Source organism: Arvicanthis niloticus, unplaced genomic scaffold (assembly GCF_011762505.2).
Source record: "Arvicanthis niloticus isolate mArvNil1 unplaced genomic scaffold, mArvNil1.pat.X pat_scaffold_498_arrow_ctg1, whole genome shotgun sequence".
NCBI lineage: Eukaryota > Metazoa > Chordata > Mammalia > Rodentia > Muridae > Arvicanthis > Arvicanthis niloticus.
In genome coordinates this window covers 15,455-30,908 of record NW_023046130.1, presented here as the reverse complement: position 1 = coordinate 30,908, position 15,454 = coordinate 15,455, and positions in this window count along the sequence as shown.

The window sequence follows — 15,454 nt, the reverse complement described above, 5'->3', positions numbered from 1 at the left end:
TAAGTAAGTCCTCCCTCTCCGGTTTATGTTCACTCATAGAAATCGTGTTCCCAAAGAAATCACCTTTCTTGTTTAAACCTGTTTCTTAGACATCCTTCCCTCCCTCAGAACTTGCTCTAAGAACCCTCTTACAGTTGAGATTTCACCAAATATGTAATTGAATAACTGAAATTACCCAGATGCCGTATTTGCCTTCTCTAGCTGAACACCACCCAACTTCTAAAATAATTGCTGCAAACAGGAACTAAATGAGTCTGTATTCTTAAAATTTATCCTTCAGTAGATTAAAATTGGTGTGATCATTAACATGTAAATTGAACTCCTGGGAAGTCTGCTCTAAGAACCCTCCTCCACATGCCTTGGTGTGACCCCCATTACAGCACTTCCTAAGAGAGAACCCCATCTCTGCTCCCCTTAGAGTGGACACTGGGTGGATGCCATTGCTCAGGAAAAATACTACAAATGGCACCCAGGAGTCTTTCTCCCGGGGGCCTCACCCTTTCCTCTGCCTGATCAAAGTAGGACAGTAAGTTTGGATAGATGTGGCTGGGATTTATTCTAAATATAAATGACAAAAGTAAGCAGAGCTTTAACTGGAGAGACCTGGAGAGGAAGAGCACCGGATTCTATCCATCAAAGATAGAAAACAGGCTGTACGGAGGACCTAAGCCCACTGGGAGCACTTCTCATGTGGAGATGAGGAAACTAAGACCCAGGCTACGGCCAGGCCATGCTGGGAATTGCAGCTGGGTATCCTGATGCTAGCCTGTTTCTCTCTATGCCACTCTGCCCCTCTGTGGACCTGTCAGACTTTTCTTTTTCTTATGTATGAATCAGCTTTTTCTATCCTTGCCCACTTCTGCTTGGAGTTAATTTGTCCTCCGTCCCATCTTTAGCTCACTGAGTAAACTTATTCATAAGGGCCAGGCATGGTGGTACACACCTTTAATTCCAGCAATTGAAAGGCAGAAGCAGGTAGATCTCTGTGAGTTCGAGACCAGCTTGGTCTACACGAGAATTCCAGGCCAGCCAGGGTTGCACAGTGAGATTTTTTTTCTCAAACAAAACAAACAATAACAACAACGAAACCAACCAAACAAAAACAAACAAGCAAAAAAACTCCAAACCACCACTACCACCACCACCAACAAAAACCAACTTACTCAAAAACCTTTCTTTAAACTCGCCATTCTGAATTGAACACTGGGGGTCTAAGGGTTTAACCAGGAGAACTTGCCTCGCCTGGGTTTGAATCTCAGCACTGCTTAGCATTTTTTAGAAATTAGAAAAAATAAAGCAAGCAAAGACTTTAATTATTATGGGATTCCATTTTAACAAAATAGACACACAATCTTTAAATTCTTCCTCTGATTACTGTCAAACTAAGATTTCTGAGATGAATTCCGGGGCCAATTAATGCTCTCAAATTTTGTTATCTGGGACTCAGGGGAACAAAGAGGGCAGGCTAAGGTCATCCAGGTAGTGGCTGGCACTGCTTACGACTGTGGGTGCTCAGGCAGAGTACCCCTTTCTGAAACCTCAATGTCTCTGTCTTCAGAACAGGGACACTGAACCACAGGATGGCTGAGCTTCCTTCTGTGCTGTTCCACCTGTCCTTCTGATGTGTGGAGGTAAGCGCTCGACGCATCAGAGATTCTGGAAGGTTCTTGAATTGAGCATGAAGAACAAACATGCCAATCAAAAGGGTCACACTTATGAAGCCACACAGCAAAGACTGACCAAGAAAATATAAAGGGAAGATTTCTCAATAACCAGAAAACTATATATACACATTATAACTCAGCATGAATTAAACCTTCAGTTTAACGCATGAGAACTTTAGAAGTTAAAGGGGGGGGTGGTTGGACTCCATTGAGAAAGCACTTTCCAATGGAAGTAACTCTAGATACGCTCTCCAGCCTGAGAATATTCTCCCCACCGGGGACTTGAATTCAATCCCTAGGACCTATGTAAAAATTCCAGACATGGTACCATGCATTTGGGACCCCGGAAACAGAACTATAGAGACAAATGCCTCTCTGGGCTCAGTGGCCAGTCAGTCTGGCCTAAGGCCAGTGACAGAATCTGTTTCAAATCACAAGGTGAATGGCACTTAGGGAGGAATAACACCCAAGATGAATTCTGGCCTCCACATGAATGCATATCCGTTGTCGATTGCTGCTATCAAACACCATGGCCAAAGCAACTTGAGGAGGTAAATGTTTATGTGGCTTACATTTCCACATCACTGTTCATCACTGGGGGAGGTCAGGACAGGAACTCAAGTTGGGCAGGAACTTGGAGGCAGGAGTTGATGCAGAGGCTGGAGAGGGGTGCTGCTTACTGGCTTGCTTCCCATGTCTTATGCAGCTTGCTTTTTTATAGAACCCAGAACCACCAGTCCAGGGATGGTAGCACCCACAACGGACTGGGCCCTCTTCCATTAATAATTAAGAAAATGCCCAACAGGCTTGCCTGCAGCAGCCCAATCTTATGGAAGCATTTTCATAGGAGATTTTCTCCTCTCAGATGACTTTAGCTTCTGTTAGGTTGACAGAAAACTATCCAACACACTGAACACATGTGTACCCTGCAAGAATACGCACACACACACACACACGCACACGCACACACACGCACACGCACACGCACACGCACACGCACACGCACACACACACACACACGTAAAAAATAAAATAAATAAAACCCAGGCTGGATGTGTAAGCTCAATGGTAGAGCGCTTGCCTACAACAGGCCCAGCCCTGGGTTTGATATCCAGCACTGCAAAACACAAATACATAACCAAATGGTTTCCATTTGATAAGTCATGGCTGAATTCCTGATGAAATTATAGGACAATCTAGTGAGAAAACAATCCAATTTCCAAATAACCTTCTCCAAGAATTCACTACAGCATCAAGAACGCTTTACTGGTGTTTGCACATCACAGGAGCAGGTCAAACTCTCTCAGAAATGGATGAGCTGTCAACAAGCCCCGCTCTCTTATCAGCTTGCAGAAGGGATCCGGCTGCTAGATAAGCAGAGTGGGCAGGTTTATTGTCAGTGCTTGGAAAGTGCGATGCATTCTAAGGGGTCTTGTGCTTGCAAAGCTTTACCACTCCTTTGTGTATCCTCTCTCTCTCTCTCTCTCTCTCTCTCTCTCTCTCTCTCTCTCTCTCTCTCTCTCTCTGTGTGTGTGTGTGTGCATGTGTGTGAAATTGATGTCAGGTGTCTCTCTGTTATTCTTTTGTTTCATTTTGTTTTTAAAACAATGTCTTTCACTGAACCCAGAGCCCAGAGTTCACAGATCACAGTACGGCTGGTCCCAGTGGACTTCTGGGACCTATCTGTCTGTCTCTGTCCCACCAGCAATCAGTTGGAACGGCTGGTCCCAGAGGACTTCTGGGACCTATCTGTCTGTCTCTGTCCCATCAGCAATCAGTTGGAACGGCTGGTCCCAGAGGACTTCTGGGACCTATCTGTCTGTCTCTGTCCCACCAGCTCTGGGATTATACTTGTGCAATATCATGGGCAATCTCAGGTCCCCCAACCCGTTATCAGCGGAGTCATCTCCTCAGCTCTCTGTTCTTGCTTTCTCTGTTCTTGCTTTTATTGGATTTAATTTCATTCCATACACAGGGAAATTAAGTTCTCGAGAAGCTGTGACAATTCTTCTCGATATTGCACACACCCAGGAAAGGAGCCCAGTCCTGATATGTTGTCACAGAATGTATACAACTTAGCCTTGGAAACATGAGAGCTCCTCGCTTCTTCAAGGAGGGCAATAATGCCAGCATGGGCTGAGGCAGAGCTGACAGTATTTGAAGTTCTTATAATACTGTTGGCATTCTGATCCTCATCAGTTAATCCTGTAAACCCTCATGCCTGGGAGTGTACCTATCATCAGCATTCCCAGACTATTAATTGGGTTGTGATTATTGTGTCTTTTTTTTTTTTTTTTTTTTTTTTTTTTTTTTTTTGGCTCTGTGATGGAGCTCAGTGATAGGAAAATTTGAAACAGGGCCTGAAACTGAGAAGAAAATGTCTATCTCCTGAAAATGCTTGGATAAACAGGGGAGACACCGCAGAGTATCTTGCTAAGAAGCGGTTGGCCCTGCTGGATGACTGGATGGCTCAGTGATGAGAGCCCCAGCTCATCAAATCACAACCAGTCAGATTTACTGCTTCCTTATCTTCATCCACTGGACACCTGAATATCTCCCAGAGTCCTTAGAAAGAAAATGTTCATTTTCCTGCTTCCCCCAAATTGGAGGCCAGTGAATATTGCTCTTATGTTAGTCTCCCATACATCCTTGCAGCTGCCCATTGGCCATTACCCAGCTACTTCCAATACACATTGAGTGGATTACTGGATTATGGATTAAAGCAACAATAAAACATTTGGCACACACACACACCCTATGTTTCATCTGGTAAATACAGTGTGTGCTTGGGACCACACACTACCAGACATCAGCAAGTGTATAGCCTGCTTTTGTTATTTTGCTTCTAAAATTTCAAGAGTGTGAACAAGAAGTTGACTTAAGTGGAAGACAGGATTCAGTTATGATTCTGTAGACCATCTCCTGACCCCTGAAGCTTGGTTTGAGTGTGGTGCTGAAGTCCCTGTCCAAAGGATTTGGTCCCTTATGTGGTTGTGTTAGCCACTATCTGTTACTGAGACAAAATGCCTGAGAAAACAACTTAAAAAGATGAGATGTCATTTACCTCACAGTTTCATGATGGTACAGCATGGTCATTTTGTTCTGTTGCTGTGGTCCTGAGAAAAGGCACAGCATCATGGCAGCGGGAACAGCAGATGGAGCTATGGGCTGAGGTCTGTGCTCCCTGGAAGCTGGTCACCTCCCAACAGTTCCATCAGCAGGGACTTGGGGAAGGAGTTTCACATTCAGAATGGAACAGTGGGCAAACAGGCCACTTCTGTCCTGGCCCTCTGTTCTGTCATCTCCTGTCAGCTGTCAGCCTCCCCACAGAATCTTTTTGCTTCTTTGGCTGTATCATCTCTCCTTTGGCTTCTGATTTAAGCTTCCTGGTTCTCTTTACATGTGCGCTTCAGTTCCTATTAAGATTAAGCTTCTTAACAGCCAAGAATTTGTTACCCATATATAGAAGCCCCTCTCAGGACATACAAAAGATCTGTGCACACAGCAGATAGACCACACACATTTGCCGTGTGTCTTTGAGTGCATCGTGAGTTGATGGTTAATGTTGAAATCCCTCTTCCAGGATTTTCTCTGTCTTCATTTCATTCTTTAAAGTTTTGTTACAGGATTAATACAACCTAACTTTAAAATCTATGAGCTTTATCTAAGTAAAATTGAAGAGAAAGCTATCCACACATAGTACTTATCTATAACATGATGGTTATTTTTCAGTGCTTTTATAAACACATGTAGAAATGGAATCAGGCCAAGCTTTTGTGACCTGATTTTTAAAAATTAAGATATATAGTCAGATGTAACTAAATATAGCAATATATCATTGTGTTACTGTCTGATGGCTGCAGAATGTTTCATTATAGAGATGAACCTGGTTTTCTACTTCATATTATTTGTCAATTTTTGGATTGAAACCCAGTAAGATCTCTTTCCCCACCCTCTCCCTTCTTTCACCTCAGGATTTCATGTAACTCAGACTGCCTCCAACTCTTTATAGAGCAGGAGATGACCCTGAACCTCAATTTTCCTATCTCCATCTCCCAAACCCTGGGATTACAGGTGTGGATAAAATTAGGAACAGCCGGAAAGTGATACAAAACAGCAACACTCGTCAGTGACTCGTATTTAATGAATCAAATACTATAAGGATATAACAGATAAAGAAAACGCAGCAGGTTTATGATTGTCCTCTGCTTCTGGTGTTGCGCAGACTTTGGCATCAGGTGTGAGCATTCAGTGGGTCAGCGCTAAGCACTGCCCTTGAGATGAAGACAACTGGAAACCCGGCAGATGTGCCACAGAGAGGGTTGTGATTCACCTACTCACAGTGAGGGTGAATCCGAGAAACACACTGCTGATTTCTGTGCCATTAAAGAGACTGGAACCTACACAAATATTCTGCCTGTTATTTATGACTCCGTCCTAAGATTTTTCTCTTGGCAGTTGAATAAAACCTTTATGGAGCGATTAACCTGACATCTGGTGTTTTATAATACTGGAAACAAAAGCATTGGTGCCTCCCATTTGTAGTTGAAAGACACCTGCAAAGTGCAATGCCGTCATCTCACTGTTCCTTGCTACTGACCAGGACACTTCCTAGACTCTGCTCAGGAGCCATTCGTCACTGCAGCCCGTATTAGTCAGCATGATCTGCAGATGAGATCACTCCTCGTATTCATGGAATATTACAGGTTTTAAAAATGATCTAATATATATGAATAATTTCATGTGTAGCCCCTAAGATATATTCTGATGGGCACTGTTAGAACTGTCAGGGTTTTGTGACTCCAGGAATATTTGCTCAACAGACTCATGGCTGTAATCACAATTTAGAAAGGAAAAGCTTCCTAATTAATGTATTTGCTCATTAATTCTTTCTTCCTTGCTTTCCTCCTCCTTTCCCTCCTCCTGTTTTGTTTTGTTTCAGTTGAGGGCTTTTCGTTATGGAGCCTTATCTGTCCTGGAACTTGCTATATAGACCAGGGTATCCTCGAACTCACAGAGTTCCACCTGCTTGCTGGAATTAAAGGCCTGTGCCACCATGCCTGGCTCCCCATTTCTATTCTTTCAATGAATATTGATAACACATTGACAAGTACTGTTGATTCCAAAGTGACTCACACAGAGATGGCCCTTGCCCCCCAGGAGTTTACCCTCTAACTTGGGGCAGACACACACTGCTACACAGAAGCTTCAGAGGATGCATCTGCTACGGGTCCTCTCCCCACAAGCAAGCATACCTAGCTCAGTTTTATGTTCCACAGATGGCAGGTGTGTCTTAGGAGAACTTGGTCATGCTGTACAAAGCCACGAAGAGCATCATCTGCAGTGTGTGGAAGCCTGGCTAAGCAGTACAGAGTCTCAGAATATGTTATTTCGTCACCAACGTGTTCAACATTAAAGGACATCATCACTCTTCCTGCCTGATTTCTTGGTTTCTTTCACTTATGGAGCTCTTTGGGATGTTTATACTTCATTCGCTGGCTACACACTGGGGGAATGCTGTGGCAGATGTGTCTCTATGTCCCTGTTATTTGGGAGGCTGAAGCAGGAGGATGCTTGAGTCAGAGGCATGGGCCCTACTGGTCAGCATAGCTAAACTCTAGTATTTTAAAAGTAAAAGAACAGGCTAGAATAGAACATACTATAATAAAATTCGTCCTTTGAGCAAATTCATGTAATCTTAATTGTTTCTTTTCTGTTTTTCTTTTTTTCTGTCTCCAGAGAATCATGGACAATGGTAAGAGTTAAGATGAGGCAGAGCCTTCCTTGCCGAGCAGAGACATTCCAGGATCTTGCTTCAGCCGTCCAGACAAATCCTAGAGAACAAAGCATCCTAGTAGACACATTATTAACCTAGACACTGAGGAGAACAGTTCTGTTTGTGAAAAATGAACCTTTTTACAGCCTCAAGTTCATCATTAGAAAACACAGAAACCTTTTTATAGCCTCAAATCTGTCATTAAAAAACACAGAAACCTTTTTACAGCCTCAAATCCATCATTAGAAAACACATTAATTTTAGGTAGTGTGTTGACACCATCCAAAGGAGACTGCAGAATAAAGCCAGGGGGGCTCCAGCTGTGTCTGCATCTTCTTTCTTTTTCTGTCCATGCATCTTTTCTCCTGACCCACTCCCTCAAAATGCAAAATCCATGGAAATCAAGAGTGGAGAAAGAAGTATCCCTCCAACAATACTCACCCTCAAACAATAACAAACCCCCACCCCGCCCCCAAATCTAGGAAAAGGAAAACCCTGTTCCAAGCCCTGTCTTCTTAGCACTCTCTGTGCAGTGAGATCAGATACTGCCACATCTTAGGCCGGGCCCACAAAATCACAACTCACCGTTGGCTTTATGATCTGTCTGAAGATTGACAGCAGGCTTGCTTGCCTTGTTCCAGGGGACAAGAAACCCAGGTAAAAGAGGACAGCCTAAGAACCGCATCTGTTTGAATATGTTTTCAGCTGCTTCAGGAGAGCAGAAGGGGGCTTTGGGAAGAGGTATTAGGGGCTGGTGAGATGGCTCAGATGGTAAAGGCTTCTGCAGCCAATGCTAATTCCTGAAGCCCACATGGTAGGTAGAAAGAAAGATCCACTTCTAAAGGTTGTCCTGTGCTCTCTCTGCATGCTGTACACACACACACACACACACACACACACACACACACACACACGACACACACACATGCATGTAAAAAAGTTAGTTTGTTTTGAATTCATCATGCTATATTTCCATAAATATGTACGAATATTTTTAGTAATACATTTTAATAAAATAATTCTCAACAGCCACCCAGTCGTGACTAATAAATGAGGTTTCGAAGTTGGTTTATTGGTAGGGTACTTGCCTAACATACCTGAGACCATAACTCACTGCATCGCATTGCTCTGAGCCCCACATGGAAGTGTATGTTGCAACAGGGGAAGAAATGAAAACTATCATAATGTAATCATTACCAGAGAGCCCCTTTTTTTTCTTTAATCATTTAGGAATGTCCCCAGAACAAAAGGGACCGCTGTTAGTTGTTCCCTGGAACAGCTATGCTTACTATTTCTTGAGTTCCTAGTGACATTTGAGTGTGTGACCTTCCACAGCCAAGCTATTAAACACAGATCACAACAGACAAGCAAGACAAACAGCTGTGTGGATGCATTAGTGATATAGTAATAATTCCATGCCTCTTTCTCCCACTCGGGGAAGGTTCATATACTTATGTGATTGAGAGTTATTTATTCGGAGGGTTTGCCTTAAATATACTCCAATGTACTTTCCTCTTTTACTGAAAGAAGATTCTTTTCTCATATAATATTTCTTGATTACAGTTTCCTCTCCATCGACTCCTCTCTGTCCTCCTGTCTCTCCTCCCATGCAGATTCACTCCCTGTCTCTCATTAAAAAACAATAGGTTTCTAAGAAATAACCAGAAAATATAACAAAAAATTGTAAGATAAAACAAAAAAGTTGTAAGATAAAACACTGAAGTTGTACAAGGCAAGCTATCAAAAGAAAAAGAACCCCAAGAGAAGGCACAAGAACCAGAGACCTGAGCATCCAGACTCTCAGGAGGAGCCCCATAAAAACACTAAACTGAAAGCTAAAATGTATATGAAGAAGATCTAGTACAGACCTGTTTAGGTTCTGTGCTCGCTGCTTCAGTCTCTGTGAGTTCATGTGAGCTCTGCTCAGTTGATTTAGAGGCCTTGTTCTTCTGGTGTCCTCCATCCTCTCTGGCTCTGCACTATTTCTGTCTCCCCTGTTTCCTCTTCCATAGGTTCTCTGAGCTCCGAGGAGAGGGAATTGGTGGAGACATCCTATTTAGGGCTGTGTGTTTTCTCTCTCTCTCTCTCTCTCTCTCTCTCTCTCTCTCTCTCTCTCTCTCTCTCTCTCTCTCGGTAATTTATTCCCATCTGCTGCAGGAGGAAGCATCACTTACAATGACTGAAGAAGGTATTGATGTCTGGGTACAGCAGAATATCATTGGGGTCATTTTACCTCCTCCTCCTCTTCCCCCGACCTATCCTCAGATGGCTCCATAAACCCTGGACAGCAGGAAACATCCAACTCTCCCAAGACTGGACAAACATGACCCATGCCCATTCTTCTAGATTCCCTAGAGACACGTTGCCCCCAATGCCAGCAGGAAGTAGCCAGATATCACGACGACCCCATTCCTGCCAACACCTCTTTCTAGTTTTTCTTTTTTAAATTAAACCAAAATGGGGGAATGTTAACATTCTGTCTAAATTCCACCTCCATAGTTACCTGGTAACAGCCAGGTAGGCCTGGCCTGCTTGCCCCTCCTCTTTCTCTTGCCTCTTGCTTCTCTCTTGACTTCTCTTCCCTCTCTCTCTCTCTCTCTCTCTCTCTCTCTCTCTCTCTCTCTCTCTCTCTCTCTCTTTCTCTCTCTGCCTCTACAACCTTCTTAACTCCCCTCTCCATGCCCTGAATAAACTCTATTCTATACTATACCATCGTGTGACTGGTCCCTCAGGGGGAAGGGATGCCTCAGCATGGGCCCCGCTGAGATACCCTCTTCCCCCATACCTCACCACACATCCACAGAACATATTCTATATCTCTTTGTCTTTTTATAAACACATCAGCCACAGTCATAGCGTTTGTCAAGCAACTGAATAGTAACTAAGAGATACCAAAGTACCTGGTGTTGTGTGAGCTTTCCCTCACCACATGAACAAACATCTTCACCTAGACTGACAGATGAGTGTTACTGTAATCCCTTACAGGAGCATGGACAACTTCTAGGGGTCTATACCATCAAAGAAAATGTCTCCTCTTCCCAGCAACCACCAACTGTTTATATATCCTCCAGGAGAGGCAGGGCCACCTGTGTCTTCTACACTGTCTTCTTCCTCTATGACAGAACATTAGTGGGCCTGATCGTCTGTGAAGTAATCAGGCTTATGAGAGTCCAACAGGGCAATGGCCATGTCTTGACCAGAGACTACCGCTCCATAACGTCAGTGCAACCCTGTCCCTGAGGAATCCAGGGGAGGCGAGCTGAGCCATGCTCTAACAAAGCTTCAGAGTTTAGGACACTGAGGCAGGGTCTTGCTCTGAGAGCAGAAAAAAAAAAAATACAGCCCCAACCACAAACAGGGCAGAAAGCATGTGACAACAGCTTGTGGGTACTTCCCATGCGTTCCTCCTAGTCATAAGCCAGAGGAAAAGGGAAGCAGTTGAGAGAGCCTTGGAGGCCACCCCCTAGGCTGTCTTTCACCAACTCCAGCTGAACTTGTATTTGACCACCAGATGTTTTCCTGTGGGCCACTCATGTTCTCTGTATTTCCACAAAATTCGCTTTTCTCTTTGTGTTATATTTTGGGAGGCATCTATATAGTTTTATGCTATTGTCTGTCTATCTATTTTTTCTATCTATCTTTCTATCTTTTATCTATCTTCTATTTTTTAATCTATCTATCCACCTATCATCTATCTATCTTCTATCATCAATTATCTATCTTCTATGTATTTATCATCTCTGGTCTACCTTCTATCATCTATCCTTTAACTATCATCTATCTCTATCTAACATCTATCTATCATCTATCTATCTGATCTATGAACGTCTTATTCAGCAAATCTTCACGTAGTGTGTTGTCACAGACATTAGTTTCAGGTCTAGAACATGACTTGTGATCTGGGAAGACGACTCCGTGATTAAGGACTTGAGTTTGGTCCCAGCACTCACGTCATGTGGCTCACAGCAGCCCGAAACTCTAGCTCTGAGGAGGTCTGGCGCCTTTAACTTTCACAGGCACCTGAGCTCACATGCACATACCATAAACAGACACCTGCACACACATTTAAAAATTTAATAGATATAAATAAATGATACATATTTAGAATCCGATTAGGATATTTTAAAAATACTATCTGTATCAATACTTAAAAATTTAGACAAAATGTCATTTAAAATAAATATGTTAATGTGTTCTGGTAATTCTAGATAAACTCTGAGCCTTCTTGGTTTAACCAGGCCTCTTCTTTTTTAAAATATTTATCTGCATATGAGTGCTTTGTCTTCACGCACACCAGAAGGGAATCAAATCCCATTGCAGTGTGGTTGACTGGGTATTGAACTCAGGACCTCTGGGAGAATAGCCAGTGTTCTTAACCACTGAGCCATTTCTCCGGCCCCAGGCCTCCTCCGTATGGATCTGGTTTTCCTGTTTGTTTACACGCCTGGTACAATTGTGAGACTCACTTCATTTGTTTCTCATGTGGGGGGAACATTACTCGTGTTATCTTAACTCATTAACCACTTTCACATTTTATTTTTTAGCACTCCTAGCTCTTATGGTTACTTTATTCAGAGCTGTCAATGATGTTTAATTATCATTCACATCACTGTATTCATTGGTTGGGATTATTTTTTAGGAAGATCTTTCCCACACCACACCAGTTTATTCCTTACTAACAGTTCATAAAGAAAGAAGAGTTAACGGCCACCTGCTTTCCGTCATTAGAATGACCAGCCGCTCTACCAGTAACCCTTAAAGGTAATTGCTAGCCCTCTTTTGTGAATTAGATTTACAATATCTTTGTGAATTCACAGCTATTAATGTGGTTGATGACCCTTGCTATACATGATAGTACCTATATTTTATTTCAAGCTGTCTAGTCTTTAGCCAATGGAAGCCTCCTTGGACTAGAGTTTATGCCTGTTCTAATCCATGTTGAGCTTAGAATATTAACTTCTGTTCAATGGAAACGTCTCTAGGAGTAAAGACTCATGTCAGCCCTTAGTAGAAACTAGGTTATTAATAACTGTGATTTGAAGAGTTAGTAGTGACTGGGTAGGCACGGGAACATCCCCACGGAGTGTAAGAGAGGATCCAGGAATCAGGAGCACCACTGTGGTACTTGCGGTCAGAGCCACAAGCTGTGAGCTCAGTGGTGTGGCCAGCTTATACCACATGAGCCTGCCGCCTTCTCTGAACCGTGTTTTCGTTTGGCTGGCTGACCAATGTCCTTTTTCCTCCCTATCCGGATGGAAGTAGTGTGCAGGCTGGTGAAGCTCCTCCTCTGGTCTGTGGGAGCCTGTGTATCTCTGGGGCATCTGACTGCAGCAAAAGATGGCGCAGGCATCCCAGAGCAGAAGCAGGTGGCGCCCTCTAGTGCAGGATTCAGGAATGAAACCCTTTGCTATGGTTTTACAGGCCTAGGAAGTGGGGATTGCACGGGCCCTGACAGCAACAAGGTTACAACTCCAATGCCTAAGGTATGCTTGGCCCTGAAGACTTGACACTTCCTGGGAGCTCCGCTAGCATCCAGGGCCTGTAGTTTCACCTCTCTGGCTCTTTATAGCCTGCTGTCTTTCTTCAGTATCACCTTCACCTTTCACACACCATCACTACCTATACAATATGCTTTGTTCTGCCAGAGATTCCATCTTGACCGCTTAGCTGCTTCTTATCACTGTGGCTTCTCTCACAGTTGCGTCAGCTCAAGAAGTAGCTATAGCTACCTGTCTGCTGCTGCCGCCTCTGCCTCCGCCGCCGCCGTTAACCATTGTTATCATGGCTCTGCCTCTTCTGAAGCAGTCCCTCTGGTTTTAACACCTCGCAGCTGGGCCGGCTGCCTTAAGGAGTCCATGAGGGCTGAGTGGATGCCTTGCTTCTGTGACAACCCTTCTGCCATGGCTAGGTTCTGCAGGCTTCCCTGCTGTCGTTTCCAACGAGCAGCCCTGTGGTCTCGGGTGCCACTGCTTCTTTTCTTCAGGTTACCAGTTCAACCAGCCCTTCTAAAAATGAGATGTCTCCGACTCTTATTGGACTTGCCTTTGAAGACCAGAGGGGGCAGTGCAGGAAGGACTCTAAGAGAGATTGTACCAACCATGTCTAACATCAATCATACCATTAACCTTTCGAACCAGTCACGATGATCCCACGCTAGGCTACCTGCAAGGGAATGGATGCTCCACTGGTCTGGACGTGAAGAAAATAAATATCTTAAGGAGTGTTTACAATAAGAACTTATTCTTTCCATTGGTGTTTGTTTTAAAAGTACTTATTAACTTGCATCACATTTTATTGATTTTGTGCACCCGAGTGGGCATGCATACACCACAGCCCCATTCGGAAGTCAGAGGACAATTTGTACAAGTCAGTTCTCTCTTTCTACCATGTGAGGCTGAGGGATCAAACTCAGGTCGTTAGTCTTGTTGGCAAGGGCCTTTACCCATCGTACTATGCCATCTTGCTGGCCCTAAGAGCGTTCATAATAATGCTGACTTCTCGGCTGTGTCCCACAGGGTGGTAGACGGTCCCTTTCATCTTTCTCAATCCTTCCGTCATTATAAAACTCCAGATGTAATTTATGTTTGGATTTCTCATCTGATTTCAATGTGCTAGGACTGAGCTTACATCCTGTCACACTTGTGAATGGCGTGTGTGTGTGTGTGTGTGTGTGTGTGTCTGTGTCTGTGTGTGTGTCTGTGTGATACTGAGGATCAAATGCAGGGTCCTAGGCACGTAGCCCCTGAGCTCCTTCCTAGTTTATGAAGGTCATCAACACATTTACACATTTTATTCTCTGTGACAGATACCTTCTTTTAGGCTTAGATTTTCAAAACCTACTTTAATAAGGGTTCTTAAATGCTTTAACCTCCCTTCTTGCCCACCACCCACCAGAGGTAGTGGGAAGGAGAGGTTAATAAAGCAAAGGAGGCTGTGGACCTGTTTAGAAATACTTTTTTGGAGAAAATCCAATGTGTGTTGTCAGGATATATCAGCAGTTCAGTTCACACGAACCAGCAGCAACAGCTCGATTCACTCATAGATATCATTTATGAATCAGCAATGGCAGGACTTGCGAACACCATTTATGAATGAATCAGCAACAGTAGGTCGATCCAGAGAAACCACAAAGCTCTGCCAATTGGCCTGAGTCCTTGGAAATCGCAAGAAGCTGCTAGAACACCCCTAGAAGTTTTTTGGTGTGTTTCTCTCTATGAAGTCACAACAAATGATGTCCAATATAGAGTGGCGAGGTGAACCAATACTATCTAGTGTCATCAGCAAAGACCAGCGTCATCAAAGCCTAAATGGTTTGGGAGGTGAGGAATGACCAGCAAAGAGTGGCAAGGTGAACCAATACCATCCAGCGTCATCTACTGTCCACTGGGCTAGGTTTACATCTTTTCCAAACATTACATGTTCTCTCAAGCATCTGCTTTAGCAAAACATCACATGCCCCTTTTCTAGACGGTCTCCAGAAAATCACCAAGCGTTTGTTCTTAGCAAAACATCCTCCCACGTGTCTGTTTTAGCATAAATATCCTCTCATAAAACAGTGTCCAGAAAAACATCACACGACACAACTGAATCTCCAAAGAAACCAGAAATTTCCACTTCATCTTCTGTAGACTTTCTGTTTGTCTCTGATAACTCTCTCCTGAAAGGAAGTGCCAAGAGCCTAAAAGGCATACCTTGAACACATGACAGCCTTGAGAGCCATGAAATTCTGAGCCTTTTGGTTCAGAGCCATGTAACAAGTGAATCCCACTGCGATTGGCTTTGATGCAAACGATGCTTTTCGATGTTCTTAGAGATTATTTGTGTCTTATAACATCCTTGTAAGTGGGTGGCCAAGGCCAAAAGATGTTATGTTAACCAGAAAGTAATGTCTCTGCCTTGTGTTTTCTCTATTTTCTGGCTGATTATATTTTTCTGTGGATTTTAGAGAAAAGCATTGCTGGTGTTTATGATGAGAACAGTGGTGGCTTTATAACGGCAGTCTGATGCGGTGTTT